The sequence below is a fragment of the Puma concolor genome, chromosome B4, assembly GCF_028749965.1.
Source record: "Puma concolor isolate L17-30 chromosome B4, mPumCon1.1.hap2, whole genome shotgun sequence".
NCBI classification, from domain to species: Eukaryota; Metazoa; Chordata; class Mammalia; order Carnivora; family Felidae; genus Puma; species Puma concolor.
The window spans coordinates 119,065,453-119,077,985 of record NC_141673.1 but is presented as its reverse complement, the minus strand read 5'-3'; the positions used below and the strand labels follow the sequence as shown (position 1 = coordinate 119,077,985).

The following is a 12,533-nucleotide window of genomic DNA, read 5'->3' as shown; positions in this document are numbered from 1 at the left end:
ATGCAAAAGAAATGAACCCTGTTCCCTAGAAGTTTATGTTATGTTTCAAATCAAGGGGAATGAACAGCCAACCACTGAAGAGTCACCAATGGGCATGAGTTTGAGGTGGAACAAACACCACTGTTCTTTAGGACCATTAGGCACCCAAGACATAGCTATCCTATGACGCATTGCTCTAGAATCCTGAAGATTCACTCTCCTTGCTTATACTCCTACTTATACCTAGGGTGAGCTTTCTTATCCATTAGTGCAGGACATCTTGCCGGCTATTAACTGAGCTGAAGTTCGTTTTTTTTTGTTTGTTTGTTTTTTTTTAATTTTTTTTTTCAACGTTTATTTATTTTTGGGACAGAGAGAGACAGAGCATGAACGGGGGAGGGGCAGAGAGAGAGGGAGACACAGAATCGGAAACAGGCTCCAGGCTCTGAGCCATCAGCCCAGAGCCTGACGCGGGACTCGAACTCACGGACCGCGAGATCGTGACCTGGCTGAAGTCGGACGCTTAACCGACTGCGTCACCCAGGCGCCCCTGAAGTTCGTTTTTAAAGTGAGCTGTTAATACATGTTCTGTACAAGGATAAGCTGTTACATACATCATTTATATATATATATATACCCGTGGGTTTAAAATTAAAAGTTAGAAGTCATTTTATAAGCAGGAAACCATTTACAGCACATAATGGAGACAATAACTGTAATTATGGCTCTGGCTTCTCTTGCAGAAAGTGATGTGTATGACTTTCCTCTCCAGCTGTTCATATCTCAAAGTTTGAAGCTTTTGAGATTTTGAATATGGGCTCCAACACATAATTTGTGGCAATTACAAAGAACAAAAATTCATTCATCATACAGTATCTACACTTTCAACTTTTTTTACGTTACGAAGTAAAAAGAATCAGTCATCACATAAAAAAAAATGTGTGGGCAAACCCCTTAGAAATGCCTTCAAATTGTTTTGCTTACAAAGTATGAATTTTTATTTCATATTCAAATTTCTTCCCTATTAAACCATATGTGTGCAATGGTGGTAGCATTTGTCTTATTTTAGTTCTCCAAGTGATAAAAGCCAATTTATAGGCATTTTCTTAAAACATTAAAACAACCATGCATTTAAGAAACAAATAGATACAACAAATCTTGCTTTTTAAGTGCTTGGCCAAGTTTTGGGTTACTGTTTGAGATCACATACAAATTTTCTGTAGACTCACGTACTGAGTATAGAAGTTGATATGCAAGTGACTGGATATGTGTGGAGCATCCCTACAACAGATCCCAGCTGTGAACGTGTGGTCCTCTCCCGCCGTCTGTTGGCAGGCAGCCTGTTGGGTTCCCGTGCCCCCCACCCCATCTCTTGCTTTATACCCGTGTTGCACAGTGTGTTTCTCTTTCATCAGAGAAGCTGGGTCAACACCTTTAATGTGCTGTGGGGATTTGTGGTACTTATTTTGATAATTTGGTATTATTTTAAAATACTTTTTAAAAAATATTTTCATTATGGGGTGCCTGGGTGGCTCAGTTGGTTGAGGCTCCAACTTTGGCTCAGGTCATGATCTCCCAGTTATGGGTTCAAGCCCCAGGCTCTGCACTGACAGCAGGGAGCCTGCTTCAGATTCTCTGTCTTCCTCTCTCTCTGCCCCTCTCCCCTCCTCAGAAATAAACATCTAAAAAAATTAAATAAAAAAAATACTTTCATTATGATAAAAAGTAATTTTGGAAGAAATACATAATAAGGAGGTTAAATCCATTCAATTACTGTAGTTTTCTACATGTGAGTTTAGAGCATACTTGACAAGCGGAAATAAAATTTTTTGGTAAACGTTTAAACATGACAGTAAAGGAAAAATAGTTTAAGTTGAAAGAAATCTTGGTATATGAAAAACTACATTTCTGGATTCCTAATGGAAATTTCTCCTTATCCTAAGCCATTACCTGTCAGTAGAATATAAATTTGTAAGATCTTTTATGGCTTTTGAAGAGTTTTTAAGAATAGGTTTTATACACAAAACGTAACTAGATTACAATGTTCATCTTAATATACATTGTTTCCTTTTCTTTCTGAAAAAAGAAGCTGCTCTAGGAAAGTCATTTAAAACTTTTCCTCCAAAGTTCATTAAATACATGTAAAATAAAATAAGTATATTTTTTTAGGAATTATCTACCATACTTCCTCATTAGGTTGCTTGTCAAATGGTAAATCAGTGACCTGTGTCTTCTGAAGTTACTGATGATCAGCATTCACTAACTTTAACAAAAAAATCAACAGGATCATTGATAACAGCTTTGAATAGAAAGTACAAGAGGAGGGGCGCCTGGGAGGCTCAGTCGGCTGAGCCTGGGCATCTGACTTCGGCCCAGGTCATGATCTTGAAATTCAGGAGTTTGAACCCCACATCAGGCTCTGTGCTGACAGCTCAGAGCCTGGAGCCTGCTTCGGATTCTGTGTCTCCCTCTCTCTCTGCCTCTCCCCTGCTTGTTCTCTCTCTCAGAAATAAATGAACATTAAAAAGTAAGTACAGGAGGAAATAGATTTCAAATCATAATTACTATTTTACATCAAGAGTTTAGATTTTACAACATGCATATTGTTTTCTTCATTTTTAGTTTTTAAAAATATTTACTTGCTTCGGTGGAATGTTATTACTAACAATATTATAGGTATGTAGAAAGAGAGCGCTTAACCAACTGAGCCACCCAGGCGCCCTGTGAAAGAGAGCGAATGATAAAGTAAATGTAAAATATTAGCAACTGGAAAATTTGGGGAAAGGGCACCTGGGAGTTCTTTGTACTGTCCTTGCAACCTTTTAAATTTGGAGTTATTTCAAAATGAAAAATGGCACAGTTTCTTTTTTCTCTGTAATAATAAAAAAAAACTCACCTTGAATAGTGATAGCACCTTAAATCCTAGATTTTCAACCTTGAAAACATTTTTCTTAGAATGAGTAACTTCTTCTCAGTGGTTTCTTTCCACTGTGAGCAATGTTTCCATAAATGCGTATACTCATGTGAACAGTTGGCGAGTAGGATTCTTTTACTAAAGGCAGACATCAGGGAATAAATGTGTTTATGTGCTTCTTTCCCCTTGCAAATGTTCTGTTAACAGAATGTGTATGCATCTATTCACTATGTTTCACAACACGTTCAGGCAGCGTGGGCATTTTGAAATGTTTGAACCAGAAGAAACCTAAGTAGATCATCCATATTTCACAGATAAAAATGACTCGTTATGACTTGCTTGAAGTCACAGCCTAGTTAAACAAAGCCAGAACCCAAATCTGGGTCTTCTGATACATATCTGGGGTTTTTCTCACAAGCAAACAAATAAGAAAAGTTGAGAAGAACCAGGGACCTAACAAAATAATCTCTCATGCAGAAGAAAAGGGTGTTCCATTGATTTGAAAGAAAGGGAGGAAGGAGGAAGAAAGGGAGGGAGGAAGGAGAAGAGAGAGAGATAGAGAGAGGCAATCTTTCACATGAAAAGCCAAGGGGCATCCATATAAGGTAACAAAGAAGGAAACTAGAAAGACCAGTAGCACTGAGGCAGGTGGCAGTGGTAACAGAACTGTGACACTGGAGGAAGCAGAAACCACCTAACAGGATAGATCTAGAACTAACAGATGGAACAACTGAAAAAGAAAATACAGCACGAGCAAAGAATTCCTAGGATGTGATTTCAGGGTTAGAATGGAAAGGCAGACAGACTCTTTGCTGGGCCCTAAAGGACAAGACTCTACCTTTTTGTCTATTTCTTCCTTCCCCAGGCCCACCTACTTTTAAACATACACATAGTAGGTGCTCCACGAATGTTTAAGGAATGTCAGTATGTGGCATCTTCTACAATGATCTATTCAGAATGCCACAAACCTGGGTGAATTCTTAATACCACCCCGCATCAAGTGGACTGTGTTTATAAAAATAAAAGATACTTGATTTATGACTTCCAAACAGCAAACACAAGAGAATAAATATTGAGGATCATTTATCCCAGCTGTTAAAATATTTATAGAATCTAAAATATGTGAAACTGCAGAGCAGTGTCAGATGGTTGACTCACCTACACAACAGACATGACTTCATTTCATAGGTATAAATTCAGTGAAAGACTTGAATGCACCCTGTCGCTGCATACCCCCACCTTTTATAAAAGAAAAATACCATATGAGCGAAACTCCTTGATAGAAACCTTGGTGGTTTCAGGAAAATCTTTTTGAAACTTCATACTTAGATAAATCTGTCAGATGGTAGTAGAAAGTATTCTCCCACAGTAAAATGATCGAGTGATGCTTTCGGGGAGTAGGTAGCACCTGTCTTTTACATGGTGATGAAGTCTGCCTATTTTTACAAATATGTGGAAATTTAATCAGTGTCTTCCTGAACAACCAATGGGCCAAAATGGAAATCAAAAGAAAAATCAAAGACCATCTTGAGACAAATGGAAATGAGACCACCACATACCAAGACTTATGGAATGCAGCAAAGGCAGCTCTAAGAGGAAAGTTTGTAACCATAAAGACATAATTGAGAAAAAAGATGGATCTCAAGTAAGCAAATCTAACTTGATACTTCAGTGAAATATAAGAAGAAACAAGCTAAGCCCAAAGTTAAAAGGAAGGAAATAACAAAGATCAGAGCAGAAATAAATGAAATAAAGACTCAAAAAACAATAGAAAAGAATAATGAAACCAGAAGCTGTGCTTTGTTAAAGATAAATAAAATTGACAAACCTTTACCTGGACTAATCAAGAAAAAACCAAAGAGGACTGACTCAAAAAATTAGGAATGAAAAAGAAAACATTACAGCTAGCTGATACCACAGAAATACAAAGGATCAAAAATATAGAAGAAATGGAAAAATTCTTAGAAACATACAACCTACCAAGACTGAATCATAAAGAAATAGAAAATATCACCAAGCCAATTACTGGTAAAGAGATTGAATCAGTAATCAAAAATCTCCTAACAAAGAAAAGTCCAGGACCGTATGGCTTCATTGGTGAATTCTACCAAACGCTTAAGAATACCAATTCTCCTCAAACTCTTTCACAAAAGTAAAAGAGGTGGGAACTTCAACCTTATTTTATGAGGCAACCATTACCCTGATACCAAAACCAGGCAAGGACACTACAAGAAAATTACAGACCAATATCCCTGATGAACAATAGATGCAAAAATCTTCAACAACATATTAGCAAACCAAATCTGACAATACATTAAAACTGTCATACACCATAATCAAGTGGGGTTTATTCCAGGGATACAAAGATGTTTCAACATACACAAATCATTAATATGATACACCAAATTAACAAAATGAGGCAGAAAAGAGCTTTTGACAAAATTTAACATCCATTCATGGTGATAAGAAGTCTCAACAGGGGCACCTGGGTGGTTTAGTCAGTTATGCATCTGACTTCAGCTCAGGTCAGGATCTTATGGATTGTGGGTTTGAGCCCCACGTTGGGCTCTGTGCTGACAGCTCCAAGCCTGGAGCCTGCTTGAGATTCTGTCTCCCTCTCTCTCTGCCCCTCCCCTGCTCATGCTCTGTCTCTCTGTGTCTCCCCAAAATAAATACACATTAAAAAAGAATTTAAAAAGTCTCAACAAAGTGGGTAGAGAGGGAATGTACCTCAGCAGAATAAAGGCCACATTGGACAAACTCACAGCTAATATACTGAAAAGTGAAAAGCTGAGAGATTTTCCTGTATGATTAGGAATAAGACAAGGATGCCTCCTCTAACCACTTTTTTCAACAATATGTTGGAAATTCTTGCCAGAGCAATTAGGCAAACAAAAGAAATAAAAGGCATTCAAATGGGAAAGGAAGTAAAATTGTTTCTGTTTGTAGATGACATGAAATTTTATGTAGAAAACCCTAAAGACTACATCAAAAAATTGTTAGAACTAACAAATTCAGTAAAGCTGCAGAATACAAAACAGTATCGAAAAGTCAGCTCTATTTCTATACACTAACAACGATCTATCAGAAAGAAATGAATATGACAGTCCTTTAGCATCAAAAAGAATAAAATACTTAGGAATAAATTTAAGGAGGTGCAAGGTCTGTATACTGTGAACTATAATACATTTAGGAAAGAAATTGTAGAGGGCACAAATAAATGGAAGAATTAATATTGTTAAAATGCCCAAAGCAATTTATAGGTACAGTACAGTCCCTAACAAAATTCTCATAACATTTTTCACAGAAATAGAGCAAATAATCCTCAAATTTGTATAGAACCACAAAAGACCTCAAAAAACCAAAGCAATCTTAAGAAAGAACAAAGTTGGAGATAATCACGCATCCTGATTTCAAACTATATTACAAGGCATAGTACTCAAAACAGTGTGGTATTGGCATAAAAACAGACACATAAATCAATGAAACAACATAGAAAGCCCAGAAATGAACCCAAGCATAGATGGTCAGTTGACTTTTGACAAGGGTCCCAGGAATTCACAATGGGGAAAGGATTGTCTCTTTAATAAACCGTGCTGGGAAAATTGGGAAGGCACATACAAAAGAATGAAGCTAGACTCCAATCTCACACCGTACACAAAAATCAACTCAAAATGGATTAAAGACTTGAACACAAGACCTGAAACTGTAAAACTCCTAGATGAAAACATACGGGATAACTCCTTGGTATCATTCTTGGCCATAAGTTTTTGGATTTGACACTGAAAGCAAAGACAGCAAAAACAAGAAATAAACAAGTGAGAGTACATCAAACAAAAAGCTTCTGCTCAGCAAAGGAAACCATCAACAAAATGAAAAGACAACCTATGGAATGGAAGAAAATATTTGCCAATCATATATTTGATAAAATATATATAGGACTCCTACAACTCAAGAGCAAAAAAAAAATCTGATTAAAACATGGGCAGAGGATCTGAGTAAACAGTTTTCCCAAGAAGATGCACAAGTAGCTAACAGATACATGAAGAGGAGAATGCAAATCCAAACCACAATGAGATATCACCTCACACCTGTTAGAATGGCTATCATCAAAAAAGAGATAATAAGTGTTGGCAAAGATGTGGAAAAAAGGGAATTCTTGCATTACTGGTGGGAATAGAAGTCAGTGTAACTACTACAGAAAACAGTATGGAGGCTTCCCCCAAAATTAAAAATTGAACTGCCATATGATCTAGCTATCCAACTTGTGGGTATATATCCAAAGGAAATTAAAACAAGATCTCTAAGAGATGTCTGCACTCCCATTTCATTGCAGCATTACTGATAATAGTCAAGATATGGAAACAATCCAAGTGTCTGTCAAAAGATGAATGCATATAGAGTATTACACACACACACACACACACACACATGACCCCATGGAATATTATTTAGCTATGAGAAAGAAACAAAACCTGTTAATTATGACAACATAGATGGAAACGTAAGGGTATTATGCTAAGTGAAAATTGGAGACTAGAATGGTGGTTACCAGTGTCTGGGAGTTGGGGGAAATGGGGAGATGTTGGTCAAAGAGTACAGTTCCAGTTTGAAGATGAGTAAGTTATAGGGACCTAATATACAATATGTTGATTAGTCAATAAAACTTTGCCATAATCTTGACAGTTCCTAAGAGAATAGATCTTAAATGTTCTCACCACAAAAAAGCAATGGTAGTTATGTGATGAGGTGTCAGCTGATTCCATGATATAATATAATATAATAATATAATATAATAATAATACTCATTTTGTAATATGTAAGTATATCAAGTCAATACATCATACACCTTGAACTTACACCATGTTATATGTCCATTATATCTCGGTAATGCTGGGAGAAGAAAAAGAAGATAATTTCCCCAGGAAAGTCACTTAGAAGCCAGCTTCAGGATTGAATTCCGTTTTTAATTTTGTGAAGCTTTTGTTTTTAAGTAATCTCTACACCCAAAGTGGGGCTCAAGCTTAAGAGTCACATGCTGTATCAGTTGAGCCAGCCAACCACCCCCAGGAATAAATTCCTAAGGAAGATAGAGATAGCACATGACCAGGAGGACATGTAAAAACAAATGAGAAAGACACAAAGAAACAAAAGTCAACCTAACATGAAGGATGTTTTTAGTGAAGTCCCTGAGCTTTTCCTCTAACTCTGATCTCTACCTCCACAAATCTTTGCCCACATCACAAAAGCCGACAGTGGTGTGATGGTATTTCTGTGCCCAAGAAGAAGTTAAATTATGTTTATTATTATGTCTCAGAATAATGACACAATAGCTGGCAGGCATTGTGTAATATGGGCTAAGCATAGATCTACCATATTTCCCCCCAAAAGTATCCTCTTAAGTAGTTTAAGATCTAATCAAATAAATGCGAATACAACAATACATGGTCATTTTCACCTATCAAAAATATCAGAAAAAAATTTTAATGAGAATATGCAGTGCTGGTGAGGATACAGCAAGATAGGAACGGGTATGCAGGGCTGATTAGAAAGCACATTGCGGCAAGCTTAGAAAAAATCAATCTAGAAATACACATATGGAGCCTGTAAAATACTCACACTAGTTGATCAGCTAATCTGTCCTAAAGGTAAAATCCAAAATCCAGAAAAGCTTGGTGCACAAGGATATACATCAGAACACTATTTAAAATAGATAAAAGGGGGCACCTGGGTGACTCAGATGGTGGTGCTTGCGATTCTTGATCATGAGTTCAAGCCCCACGTTGGTTATAGAGACTACTTTATTTAAAAAAAATTTTTTTTCAACGTTTATTTTTTTTGGGACAGAGAGAGACGGAGCATGAACGGGGGAGGGGCAGAGAGAGAGGGAGACACAGAATCGGAAACAGGCTCCAGGCTCCGAGCCATCAGCCCAGAGCCTGACGCGGGGCTCGAACTCACGGACCGCGAGATCGTGACCTGGCTGAAGTCGGACGCTTAACCGACTGCACCACCCAGGCACCCCTAGAGACTACTTTAAAAATGAAAATAAATAAAATAAGTAATCCAAAATGTCCCAAATAAGAGAACTGAATAGAAAACTACAGGATACAATGTCATGTAGCCATTCAAATAATGGTCGTGAAAATCCATTAATTACATGTTCTCCATTCCATTTTGTCAAAGGAAATAAAGTTAAAATCAAATAAATAGTATGTTTTTTGTTATTAAAAATATCATACATAGGAAAAGATTCTACTAAATGGTAAGATAGTATTTAGAGCAGATGAATTTGTGTGTGAATTTTGAGGTCATTAAGACTCCATTAAGGTGTTTCCATATTTAAATTTTATAATTTTTTTAATGTTTATTTATTTTTGAGAGACATAGAGCACAAGCGGGGGAGGAGCAGAGAGAGAGGGAGACAGAACCTGAAACGGGCTCTAGGCTCTGAGCTGTCAGCACAGAGCCCAACATGCAGCTTCAACTCATGAGCCATGAGATCATGACCTGAGCTGGAGTTGGGCGCTTAACCAACAGGCCACCCAGGCGCTTCTCCATATTTTAACTTTTATATGAGCACATTTGTAATCAGAAGCTAAGGATTACCCATGCACACATGATTTATTATTTTCACCCCGATCCTCCTCTACCTAGCAAATAGCCTTTCAAAACAACTTTTAATAAAAGGAACCCAGAAAACTCATTATATTCATTTGTTGGAGCTGCCATAAAATATCACAGAGTGGGGACCTTCAACAATAGAAATTTATTTCCTCACAGTTCTGGAGGCTAGAAGTCTAAGATGAAAGCAGGGACAGGTTTGGTCTCTCCTGAGGCCTGTCTCCTGGACTTGCAGATGGCTGTCTTCTCCCTGTGACCTCACATGGCCTTGACTGTGTGCAGTCTCCTCCCAGGGGTCTTTTCCTCTTCATAGAAGAACACCAGTCCTATGGGATTTGGGCCTTGCCCTTACGACCTCCTTTAACTTTAATCACCTCCTTAATATCCCTATCTCCAAATGCAGTCACATTGGATATTAGGGCTTTAGCATATAAATTTGGGGATTGGGGGACACAGTTTACTCCTTAACATACGGTCATCTATTTAACATGGCTGCTCTCCCTAGATACAGAGGTGAATAATACAGAGGTGAGTAAAAGTGTCCTCTTGGAGGTCCCATTCTAATGAGACAGGGAGAATAATAAACAAGTAAAAATTCTAGAAATACTTTGAAAGAATTTAAAACATGGCGGCAAGGATAGAGCGTGACCAGCTGAGGAAGGGAGGGTTGCTAAATTAGTCTGGGCAATGGGGGAAGGACTCTCGGAGGAGGTGAGACCTGAACGATTAGAGTCCAGCCTCTCTTGCGTGGCAATCTATGATGAGGTCTATGCTAAGATTCCTACCTACCTTAGAAGCCACAGGGAAGCTTGTAGCCTCTAAGTCTATGGCAGCCCCTCTTCCATGCTACTCTGTGAGACTGAGAACTCCACTTAGGCATGGAGAATCTCTCCTGTGGTGACACTTTAGCCCTGTGTATTTAAGCATGTTGTCTAGGCCAAAGCTGTGCGGAGGGGGGCACCTTCCATGGGCTTTCTTGCCACTGTGACCTTTTCATAGCTCACATTAAAAACTCAATGAAAAACAAGCAAGAACTTGACTCAAGCATGAGGCTTCCTAACATCCAAGTCTTCTGATTTCCCTCACCTCCTTGATTTATATTTAAATAATTATTCATCTGTCCTTCTCAAAAAGGAACTTGGGCCATTTGAACAGAGTGGAGATTATATCTGCTAAACAGTTTATTGCAGTTAAGAACTACTCATCTTCTGCTTTGAATGTATTTGTAACACACAGGGCATAGCAGAGGACTTTCTGAAGAGTTACGTGAGCTTTGTTTCTCCACTTAGACTTAAAAACAACTAAGTATTTGGGGGTCGTAACTGCTATAAAAATATATATTCTATTGTTTTAGACGTGATCATTTTGCTAAAATGCTTCATAAATCCTGAGTAATAGCATGTTTTTTCCACTGACTTGCTTGGAGTCCATAATACTAACATGTATCTTCAAGGGGAGCCCATTGTTTTCCAAGTTACTCATCTCTGCTGTGTATGACCTGCCAGGAAAGAATTCCCTGGATTTTGACACAGGCAAATAGAAATGACAAATGCATTGATTTAGATATTAACCTTATGTGCTTTCTATACAAAACACACAAAACCTCTTTTGAACTTTGCAGTTGCCATTTAAGCTATAATATGCTGTCAGCCTAATGTGTCTACTGGTAAAGTAATTCTGGGTCTGTGTATTGCTCCCAAGGTTACCTTCAAATGAAAAAGCTGTGAAACTTTTAGACATTGTTTCCATTTTTATGTACTGGATTAACTAAATGACTTTCCGGTGATCTACCTTTTAGGTCAATGGGCACTGCCCAATTGTTACGTATTAGATTTTGTCTTACTTAAAAGTATACATTTATTTTTCTGGGTGACACCCTTGAAATGAGATTTCAATTTCATAAGGCTCCAAAATACTGATTAAAGGTTTTGACTTATCAGATGACCCACCTGCCATTGACGGAATTAAATTCCTCCATGAAGTTGCCGGAAATAAATTCTCTTTCTCTGAACTCCTTATGGTACTACATTGTACATATCACTTATCATATGCTACCTTGAATTTTGAATATTTACTAACTCTATCACTCAAGTTATATTTTAAATCCACTGAGGACAGGGAGTTTGTGTTAAACAGCTCTTTATCACCCATCACTGTGCCTTCTTATAAGATGTTTAATGAAAATATTTCATGAATTAACGAGTATATTAAAATAATAATGAAAATGTCCTGTCACTTTAATTTGTGAATGGTGCAGAGTATTCTGCCTGAGTTGGGAGTTATTTGATACACTTCCCAGTGATAGTTGCTTTATCACCTGACCACTGGTGAATGCCAAGCAGGTGAGCGTCTCTCTGTGTCTTTATGCACAGGTCATGCCTGTCCTCTTACAGACTGTGGCACTGGGGTAGAGGCACAGTGTGAGGGCAAAGTCATAGAAATGGAGCGACAGCATAATTCTTCATGTCCCTTTTGCAGAATAGATCATCAGCAACCATGTTGTGCTGGCACTGTGATCTTACAGTAATTGTTATTCATTGTTTTTATTTTATGCATCTTATAGTATACTCAACAGCAACTGGTTATTAATGTACCAGATATTTTTACTTTGTTAGATAGAGGTTGTTACCTCCATTTAGTAAATGAGACAGTGGGAGCTCATAGAGTAAAAAACAAACAAACAAACAAAATCCAAAGGATTATATGGCTAGTTAAGAGACAGAGCCCAGATATGAACCCAGGTGTTCTTGGTTCTCAATCCTTTGATTCCTGTGAGTCACAGATGTCCACCCTACTAACAATGTAAATGGCATCATGACTGAGAAGTAAATGTTCTTGAGAGATCCATTCCAGAAGCTAGATAAAAGGCTTCAGTAAGAGGCAGTATAAGTCTAAGATATACCTAATTAATACTCTATAAATTCTGTAGCATACCTTTTTTTTTTTAACGTTTATTTATAATTGAGAGACAGAGAGAGACAGAGCATGAGGAGGGGAGGGGCAGAGACAGGGAGAC

General features: G+C 37.7%; 1 protein-coding gene across 3 annotated transcripts in view; it reads left to right on the top strand.

Annotated features, from left to right (window-relative positions):
* MYO3A (myosin IIIA) overlaps positions 1-12,533 on the top strand; it is a 256,791-nt gene that overhangs the window by 169,900 nt on the left and 74,358 nt on the right. The gene's annotated exons all lie outside the window — the stretch shown is intronic.